This window comes from Armigeres subalbatus, chromosome 3 (genome assembly GCF_024139115.2).
Source record: "Armigeres subalbatus isolate Guangzhou_Male chromosome 3, GZ_Asu_2, whole genome shotgun sequence".
Lineage (NCBI taxonomy): Eukaryota > Metazoa > Arthropoda > Insecta > Diptera > Culicidae > Armigeres > Armigeres subalbatus.
This window is the reverse complement of record NC_085141.1, coordinates 117,741,733-117,752,753: the sequence shown is the minus strand read 5'-3', so window position 1 is coordinate 117,752,753 and position 11,021 is coordinate 117,741,733. Positions and strand designations below refer to the sequence as shown.

The 11,021-nt window shown below is 42.7% G+C and overlaps 1 long non-coding RNA gene across 1 annotated transcript; it reads right to left on the bottom strand.

Moving 5' to 3' along the window:
* Nucleotides 1-2,972: 2,972 nt before the first annotated feature.
* On the bottom strand, nucleotides 2,973-5,309 carry LOC134227731 (uncharacterized). Its single transcript, XR_009983745.1, has 3 exons — nucleotides 4,953-5,309; nucleotides 4,827-4,892; nucleotides 2,973-3,092 (listed from the first exon to the last, which is right to left on the bottom strand). It is a non-coding gene; the product is annotated as an uncharacterized LOC134227731 (long non-coding RNA).
* Nucleotides 5,310-11,021: the final 5,712 nt, after the last annotated feature.

The window sequence follows — 11,021 nt, the reverse complement described above, 5'->3', positions numbered from 1 at the left end:
AATACGAACATACACACTATTTACCCGATTTTGTCATTCTCCGATTTTGTCTACCCCGAATTTTGTCGTTTTTATTATTTTTAAATAATATCGCAAACAACAATGATTTTCATGAAATAACTTTAACCGCCCGTGGTTTATTATGAATTATTTCAGAGAACCTGTCAAGAATTTTGTAAGCCTCTTCAACAAGAAATTACGGGTTCCGTTCACGTGTTTTGCCTTTCCAAGGCATAAACAGATTCATATTTGCAAAACAAATAAAAAAATAGGGAAAAAAAAATTGTCACATTTTCTATTTCATCACCTCAAAACTCACTAGAAGTGATAAAATCGGGATATTACTGTACCAATAAGGGGTCACAAAAAGTGTTTAATGTTCAATAACTGCGTTCATTACGGAGCCCACGACAAAAAAAATACTTTGAAGACAAACATATACCTAGAAGGTTTCACACAACTTGTTTATACTTCAATAACTGCCTCCATTGCGGAGGTTGATCCACAGAGACTCTATGGAAATCGTAGACTACCTGGGACCCACGACAACAGTACAATGTATGCTAGAGCGTTAAAGGTTTTTCCATTTTTTTTTAAATTAAGATCAATTTCAGCGTTGATAAAAACTCAAATTCTTAAATCACATAAACGATTCAACTCAATCATGAGTTGAAACGCACCCAACTCAGCACCAAAAATTCATGCCTGAGTTGAATCATCCATTTAATTCGTAAAGTTTGTCAAAGAGCGCCGGGATTTTTTTAGAACTATTTGTTGTCAAACCTTGAGAATGGAACTGATCTACACGAGGGCCGTTGTGTCCACCGAGTTTGATTCATAAAAAAAGTTAATTCGAAAATTGCATCATTTCTGACAGCCAGCAAATGCGTACACGGTCATGTATGTCGATGGAGGCATCAACTGTCAGGACCGTGCTTCAAGTTGGGGGAATACTCCAACCGCAATATTGTTAAAGTAATCTGCGTCTCCATCGACCGTGGGCTCACATTTCTGCCTTATTTCCGCACCAGGGTAAATTTAATCAAACCCCTTTCGAAACCGACAACAGGGGTATTAATCTCCGCATTGGAGAAGCTATTATACACAGCCAGCTTCTGTACGGTCTAAAACTCACCTGAATAGCATACCGTGACCTGCTCAACGTTCTGTCCCGACCTACAACATTTATGTTCGAATCGTCTCCGGTCTCCTACCTGCCACACATGCCAAGTCTGCCTACGCCGAGGCATCTTGCTACTTTGCCACCGCGTTTTGGTTGCTATATGCATCAAGGCTAGGGGCCCTCCTTAGCCGTGTGGTAAGACGCGCGGCTACAAAGCAAAACCATGCTGAGGGTGGCTGGGTTCGATTCCCGGTGCCAGTCTAGACAATTTTCGGATTGGAAATTGTCTCGACTTCCCTGGGCATAAAAGTATCATCGTGTTAGCCTCATGATATACGAATGCAAAAATGGTAACTTGGCTTAGAAACCTTGCAGTTAATAACTGTGGAAGTGCTTAATGAACACTAAGCTGCGAGGCGGCTCTGTCCCAGTGTGGGGATGTAATGCCTAGAAGAAGAAGAAGATGCATCAAGGCTGCTTCCTTCGCCGCTTCGACTGCCGGAAATAACAGGATCCTTCTGTAGCTAGCAGGGCCGATCCGCCCTTAAACACGTGGCTTAAGCGCCACTCCACGGGGGAGACCACGTGTGCAGATTTATTGCCCGGACGAGACTCTCCTTAGGGCGAGTCCATTTAATCTCCTCGAAAGGAATTTTACAGATCGTTTCAGCTAGCTAGCGAACCAACGACCGAACGGGTTTACCCTAGTTATCGCAACTTCCTCATACAACCAGAAGGCACTCAGAGATTTCGGTAAGGGATCCACCCATACTCAAATGCGATGCAACAGGTTATGCTGCTCGCAACATCTCATCATCGGAGATCCGCCGATCGTTGCGCAACAAACAACAGATAGGAGGTGGTCTGACTGCCCCCTACGTCACACTCCCATATGGTGGAGGACGGGACTCGAATACAACAAACGCGATGTGACGTAAAACACATATAAATCAATCAAACAGCAGGGAATTGGGACAGAACTAACATTTATTATAAACAAGAGTCGAAATAGCTTTTAGGTTTACATGTATTTGGTTTCATTGCTCATTTTCATTCATGTTCAGATTGTATTCGTCCTCTCTATTCTATCCCTACTATGTGTGCGTTCTCTCTCCCTGTCTAGTTCTCATGTGCTCATGCAATGAGAATAAATAGAAGGTGAGGAAGAAGACCAAATGCAATTGTATTAGTGGATGATGAAAAATGTAAACAGCAAATGGTGACGTACATATTTGCACGGCTTCTTATGGGAGCTCGTTCGAATGTAGTAGTGAAAGCTTTTTCACCATACACAAAAGGCACGCACACAATACATGGATTTCCATACCTTAGTATTTATTTACATTGGTGCTCATGTGCTTTAAATGTTCTTGATGTGACGTCACATTTCTAGCAGCGCATCGGTGGGGCTAGTCTGCGCTCCTGGTGACAAGAAAGGTTTAGCGGCGGCAATTCGTCACGCATGGTGTCACCAATTTTTGTGAATGGCTTTATGGGCACATTCCTTCAGTCTTTTGACTGGACAAAAAACAACAACTCCGAGGCGCCCTCACCGGACGCCCCACTCCACAAAAAGAAAACTTCCACTGGATGGACTCACCAGATTCTGATGGCTTACCGGCCCAGTCGTTGACCTACGGGCAGGTCAATGTGCCCGTCTCGAGCAGCGACGATGACGCCAAGCGCCTGCTTGGACGATGGCGGTTGGCTTGCCCGCTCTAGCAGCGGCGATGCAGTGATGGCGACACGCGGTGGCAGATCGCGATGGCTGTTGACGATGGCTGAAGCGGACCGATTTACAGACCCTGTCCAAGTGGAGGTCCCCTGGGTCTCGCCCGGACGATATGTTGGCGGATCGTCCGGCTTCCAGCGGGTTGACGGTTGCTGGGAATGCTTTCGTCCGTGGAGGGGAGGAAATTCGCACGCTTGGGTGCGAGTCTGATTGCTGCGAATGAAAATAGCCAAACGGCTAAACAGAACACTAATGTCGTTTTCGGTTATTGCTGGGTCGAACCTAGTTCTGCCCCGGATCCGCTCTAACAGCTGTCAAAACGTTCAGTTATTCGTTCAGGTTGGATCGCGATCCGCACCAGATCCGACCCAAAACGAACGAGGTTCGCTCTGCCGATTTATCGAGATCGAACCTAGGTTCACCAATACATTCGAACACAAACTGTCAAACAGGTGTTTATGTTTACGCTAAAGGAAAATGAAAACATGAAAGACACGGAAGGGTGCGGATGGGTATTTGACTTTTAATCGTTTTTGTTTCATTTGTTGAATTTATCAATTGTGTTGCTGTCTTGCACGTAAAAATGGATTATTTTAATTGTGTGTTGTCTTCAAGTTTCTCTGATGGTGAAATGGGTTCAGATACCGACATATTTTTTGCAGATTACTTCAGACGGTAGCTCCGTTATAAACAAAATGATGGTTAAAAATTTTGATGATTTTTATTTACTATTACGTTGTGTATTCGATTATATGCTTTAGGTATAATTGTTCTCTCAATGGGAAAATAGCGTACCGGAGTATCGGATTATTATTTATACCAAAATGTTCATACCATTATTTTATTCGTTATTGCAGCTCTGTGAATAATTTGTTTAAGATTAAGGATTTGAAGAATATAAACATAATGTATTAACCCTTTATATGGCAGTGATAACTATATTGCCATCAACAAATGATACGTTTTTTTGATTATTCACAATAGTTTTATTAATTAACTTGCAGAGGGTATATTTGCTACCTAGTAACACTCCAGATGATACTTGGCCAGAAAATAAATTCAAATGTAAATTTAGGAACAGTTTTATACGAATTGAGCATAATTTTAGAGTGGAAGAAGGATTTTTAGTTGTAATTCGTTAAAAAACCGACAAAAACATATTTTACCCCGTTGATATTTATTATGTTGAATCTCCTGTTATGTAGTGGAAAATTATGTAGAGAAAAATTATTTGCCTTTCTTGTATATTTGGTTTTTGCAGTTTTAAGGAAATCGCGGTTTATCACAAAGGATCCTCTTGGGAGGAAAATACAAAATGTTAGTCAACTCTTGTGCGATTTGATTCTTTGTTTTAAAATAAAAGGCCCCAAATCTCAATAAATTGTCTATTGGATTTTTACAAAGTGTTTCCATATTTTCTTGTTCTATTACATTTGAATGGCATAATTGATAATTCAAATGTAACACAATCACTGTTATCCAGAATGCCACTTAGAACCAGTATAACAGTTTATCGGGAACACGGATTGGCATAATTACCGGAAATGTTCCAGAGCGCCAAAATTCCTTCACGGCAATCCACATTGCCGTCGCCATTCATCACAAGCTTCTAATCACATAAATTTATTGATGGATTAACTGTCATTTTTAAAATAAACAATTAACAGAAGAAAATCTGACTTCCCCATTCAATTTATATAATAAGAAACAAAATAACACTAATAACAAAATTCAAAAGATAAAATCTGTATAAAATCTGATAAAATATTTATATTTCTGCCTATCAGCTGGCAGTGCGAATTGAAAACAAAACAGATGATAGGGCTTGAGATCTCACTAACACCATCATACTGACTCGATCCCGATTCGTTTTTCGTTCGGTTATTCAGAGTCGGGGTCGGACCTGACCCAGGTCTAAAACCGAAAACGACATAAGCACAAGCACAGTACAGCACATATCGAGCACATTACCTTATATCGTTGGCTTTATCTTAACTATCGCACACAAATCCTGACTACGCACACTTTACTACTAATCTAAGGACGAACAAATATTTAATTAATCTTATGCACTTAACGTCACTCTATTTAACATACTTATTAGACAAACGAATAAACTAACAAACGCGCACACTTCCTATACACTGGCTGTTCACAGACGAAATGGCAGAATCTATGTTCCCTCAGATTAAGGAAAGTGAATCCCGGACAATCCTGAGATTCGCCATTTCCCGAAATTTCTTCGTGCACATTCGTGATTGCACAATTCCGAAGGATAACTCGGTACGCTGGACCTGCTGCCGTCTCTTTCCAACCTTTCGAGGCGACAACTAAACTCGCCCAAGGAAAGATTGGGCAAAAATTTATGGCTTGTTGCCTATGCTAAGGGACAGTTAAACATTTAAAACATTTTGAATGGCATTTTCGCTCATTCACATATAAACAGAAACACATTTACTATTTACAAAATTCTGACCGTTACACTTCTTCTTAATGAAGGGGACTGCATTCTGCGAACGGCCTCCGTCTCCCCCCAGTGCAATCGCTGCGCTTTAAAGCAATCACCTAAGACACCCATGGATTAAGGACATTCTCGTCAATGTATACAACAATCGACAACCTTAGCATGGATCTCGGAACATTGTGGAGTGCCAGGGAATGTAATAGCTGATAATCTGGCTGGTGTCGCCAGCGTTTTATCACTTCGGTTCCCCTGGCTGACGCCAAAAGCTGGATTAATATAATCGTCAGTCAGGATTGGGAGAACCAGTGGGTGGCCTCCAACTCCACGCAGCTACGGAAGATTAAGAAGCTCAACAGTTCCCTGAAACGACATGTCCAGCCACAGGGATCAACAGATCCGGACTGTTTTCGAAATATGTTTGGTGTTGAATTCTGTCGAACATGTGATTTGCCGGAATCCGAAGATCGACGCTTCCCGATCCAGCTACGGAATCCTCTCGAGTATCCGAGACCTAGACGCTTTGGCTGATGAAATCACCAACCTAGTAGCCCACGTCTGCATCCTTAAAGACGAAGGTCTATATCAGCAAATTAGGTTGCCTTCTTGGGCCTCCAAGGGTTTTAAGATCGACCCCTCTCAGTGATCAAACAGAAATTAATAATGATCAGCTAACATCTTTCAACTTGTCCGTCGTCACCTTCCACATAAATTGTTTGGTTTGTTTTCGCAATGGCTCTAGAAATAGCCATTTTCCGAAGATCATATGATGTCACTACACAATATGCAATTCAACGTTTTTTTTCCCGAAGCATTGGAAATCTTCAAGAAGCGATCTAATCTGCCGTATTGTCCGGACTGTAGTCCAGGATGTTCTGTGTTTCTCTTCTTCTTCTTCTTCTTATTTGGCATTACATCCCCACACTGGGACAGAGCCGCCTCGCAGCTTAGTGTTCATTAAGCACTTCCACAGTTATTAACTGCGAGGTTTCTAAGCCAGGTTACCATTTTTGCATTCGTATATCATGAGGCTAACACGATGATACTTTTATGCCCAGGGAAATCGAGACAATTTCCAATCCGAAAATTGCCTAGACCGGCACCGGGAATCGAACCCAGCCACCCTCAGCATGGTCTTGCTTTGTAGCCACGCGTCTTACCGCACGGCTAAGGAGGAGGAGGTTTCTCTAGTATATGTCAATAGTGAACCAAACACAGAGGTTTAAGCAAAACAGTTGAAGGATAGGTCTGACTTACATTGTGTAACCGTACGGTTACATAGTTGTTAAAAATGATGTGGTATCGTAGGGCAAATTATTTTGTTAAGCGAGATAACGTTCGTTTTGAATATTGCGGGCGGCTGGATATCTAACGCTTCGAACGCGTTTGATGGGGGCTGGTGTAATTACAGCTTACCTGACGGATGCACAGGAACGTAGAAGAGGAGCAAAAATATGAGTGCCTGAGTGGATGGAAGTGTTGGAGGGTTTTCTTAACAGTGTCGAGGGGTCAGTGTGTGAATACCAGGCAACCCCGCAGGTGGTGAATTTTCTTCGCAGTAATATTTTACTGCGAATTGTGCGCACCTAAAACGTGGCCCTAGAACTTCGAAGCCTTTATTGTCACCTGGATCGTGCCTCGGGAGTTATTCGAACAACGATAGGATCAGCAGTATCGAGTGGCCATCCCATCCCATCCCATCCTAGCCAAGGGATTGCACTACTGTTGTCGAGTGCGCCTTCGGCCCCGACGCCCATTCGATTTGGGCCAATACGTTCTGAAGCCTCCGTGTAGGAAAGGCCAACCAAGCTTCCGCCAGCCGCATAACGCGGCCATCTTTGCTGCTACCGACGATTTCGACCAGGCACCCCTCCGCCCCCGTGTACGAGAGGCCAATCAAGCTACCGCCAGCCGCATAACGCGGCCCCTTTTGCTGCTACCATCGCCTCCGTGTAGGAAGGGCCAATCCAACTGCTGCCAGCAGCCTAACGCGGTCATCTTTGCTGCTATCATCACTTTCGTCTTGGGCCAGGTGCCCCGTCGGCTCCGTGAACAAGACAGCCCAGCGGCTACCGTCGCTTTCGTCTGCGCCCCGTCGGCTCCGTGTAGGAGAAGTGTGCCACGCTACTACTGGCCGCCTAACGCGGCCAACCGACACGCCCCATCAATCTATCACCCGCAGTTCATCTTCCGCGGCCCTCCGGGCTGCTACGCTACATTTCGCTATCGACCAAGACGGCCACCATTTCCAAGGAGATTAGAGACAATCCTGCTACGCCGCCCGCCTATTATTGATAATAAACCAAAGTAAGTCTATCTTCTTTTCGTACACAATTTAGGACCGCCACATCCGAAACTCTCCCCTACTTAAGACCGCCCTGGGACCCGGGAGACAGAAGAAGGCCTTTGGTGCCCACCCCGGAAGCGGCCGTTGGCTCAAGACCAGCTGCTTGGGGCTTAGGCGGGTTCCCTTCTGGGACCGAGCAATTTCTCCCGGGGTCAAATCGTTTCAATTGGCGTTCATATATTTACCCCGGAGATCAGCGCATAATTTCCCTAGCATCACACATGTTTCGCATAGGTTACAGCAATTGATATGTCACCAGATTTTGTCACAATTAAGTCGATATAAACATTTTTGTCTGACTTGTGCTGCTTGGGTCGTCTTAAACTTCATTCAAAGTTGCATCCATAAAAACACCACCAAGCTTAGGAAGCCACTCAACAATCGATAGATCTTGTGTTTTACTAGTTTTACAAGTCCAGTAGACCAACTGGATTTTTTTGGAAGGAGAAGACTGGGTTTCGGATAGATAGTATTCCTGTAACACTTTATGCAGTGTCCTGTGTTTTATTGGAACAGTTTTATCACCGACCAATATTTTTTTTGGTTTCTGATGTCCTAGTTTTAATTATTCTGTCCAATTTAATTTTTATCTGTTATCATAAACTTTGCTTCTGGAAGCTCCCTTGGTTGGACCTATGGGTGGCTCCGTATCAAGCCCCCTCCTTTTCTCCAAGCGCTTATCTGGCCTTGGTTTCACTAGAAAAACGAAGAACAGATCCCTGTGAAAAGTTCACAAAAATAAAGTAATTACAAAAATCATAAGGGTTGTGTACAAAACGCAACTGGAAGGTAGCCGTTGGACAACGTAGGGCAATCGGTATGATTGATCTTTCTGTCGTCGCTAAGCGTTTATGATTTTGATTATGAAATTTCTACTACCGCTAACAAATTATGATTTGCACCAAGATGAATACACAGCTAGGTGTTTCAATGTGCTCAGTTTATGGACGAGGAGAAGGCGGGGGTGAAAAACTCATTTTCGGAGCAAAACATGGTCCAATGCACCGAGTTCATCATTGACGTTTGAGCGGTGCGCTGTTTACTAAGAATGAATACTTTTTCATTCATCGAGTTCATGCAAGTGTTCATTTTTGGTAAACAGCGCCCGACTCAAACGTCATTGTGTTCATTCGGTGCATTGGACCATAAACATACCGACTGGCTCTCCCATACTAAAATCCAAGATGGCTGAATCGTGAATTTGGCAGATTGGAACACCTAGTGGTGTATTCATATTGATTTGCACTTTGAACAAAATTTGTCTCAGCTAAACTGACTCTTCTATAAACTTTATCTCCAATGATGCGCCTTCTTAAACACTAACAGCAACAAAAGCAGCATCATTAGACGATACAGTATAGGAAATTCATTCTACTAAAACTCCACCGCCGATCTTGGTGTTACAAATCATTATAACACCTGATACTCCGTTGATCATGGTGGTGCGATTATGAAAACCTGGTATCAGGCACCCCCAATCCAAACCACTACGTTTGACAATTAGGTTGAAATATAAAAATTTCTTAAAGGCATCTATATTCTTGTTGAAATAAACCTCGCACAAGATCTTCAAAAATAATTACGTCTATTTGGAAAAAATCAATCCTCTATAGTTTGTTAACAAAAAAGAATTAGGATTTACATCAAATAAACATAACCTTAAAAACTCAATCGAATGAACTCAATTTGACATTTATCGGTGGTAGGTTCATGAGGTTCATCCTATCTCCCGCAGCAAGCGGATGAACACTATCCTACTGGAAACCCAATTTCAACCGAACAATAGACTTATGCAGGAGTTCATCGAATTCACTCACCCGACGGATTTTGACATTTGAGCGGGTCGTTTTCTCGAACAAAAGTTCATTTTGCGTTCATTATGCGACCCGCTCAAACGTCATAATTTCTTGGGGGAGTTCATTTTGCGTTAGTCTATGGGAAACTCAAAGATGTTTTAGAGAGAAAGTTTATTTTTTAACTCGTTTTTTTTTCATTTTTTAGTTTATTAACCTTTTTGTGAGAACACAACCCGAGCCGGAGAAATTGGCTAGATAATACCCAATTCTGTTATTGATACCATACTCTGTTATGAACTAGCCCAGCATACCAAAAAATAATACTTAAAACTTATATGCAGAATACTCGAGCCATAACATACTCTGTTATTAAATTATATCTCAATACCAGATGCATAACAAATTATTATTCGTTTGGTATTGAAATACCTTTTGCGCAAGGCTAGTTCACACCAATTTCTGTCATCGAGGTCGTCGCTCCTGCTCGGCAACATCCAAACAAATTTCTATGGTTGTCATCACTGATAGCACTTAGTAAAAATACATCAAGGCATTTTCCTTAAGACCAATTGAATTTCATAATCATTACTATCCATAAAGTTTCATCTACTGACTCCAATCAATATCCAATTGAACATACATTTTCGTGAGAATTAATCAAATAATTTCGAACTTCCAGCAGCAAACAGTTCCATTTGCGCTGCTGCTCACCTTAGCCCGGGTGTAATAAAACAAACTTAATTCGAGCCACGTAACTCGGTTCGTTCTTTAATTTGCACCCGAGCAGAAACCGGTGGGTGGTAATTGCTTTAGACAAGGGTATTGCCAAGGAGGAGCGTTCGGTATCCAACTCGTCGCAGATGTTCGCAAAACTCGAGAGATCCTCCGAAGTGGGCAACTATCACCACCCAAACGGTACCGTCAGTAGTGGCGGCACTTTGCGGGCATATTGCTGCCTGCCAGTCGGGGCAGATCGATTGCACCTCGCAGCCAGAGAATTGGATTCCCGCAGCGCACGCGACAGGCACCGTAATTTATTGGCTTTTCCAAAGCATCATTGCCGCTGGATCGCAAACACGTTCCAGTGTTCCAAACACTGTTCGAGGTGTAACTTCCTTCCGGGGTTTAGTGCGCTTTAGAATCGAGAAGGGTCGACAGCCATCCGCCCCTGCAGCAGCATCGAGAACACCATTACAATGGAAAATTTGACGGGGAGGAAAATAACGAGAGTGAAATTAATCACTGCGTTCGCCGATGCTCTTTCGACCGGATAAAACGATGGGTACTGAAGCTGGTTGGACATTATGAAAACAAATCTATTTGTTCGGTGTTCGATAGTAGAACGCCGCTAGGTTTTTGCTATAAGATAGATATAACAGGAATATGTCAACAGAAGGTAAATATAGAACTTTGTGTTAACCTTTACATATTATTTTGTTCTGTATGCGGCGGAAAGCAATTTATTCGAAATACTAGCCTTTGGTTTTGATTGATCGAAAAATAATTTCGTTTCGTCAAGTTGCTAATGACGCACTTCTGTACTACTTCTCGACTATGGTTCC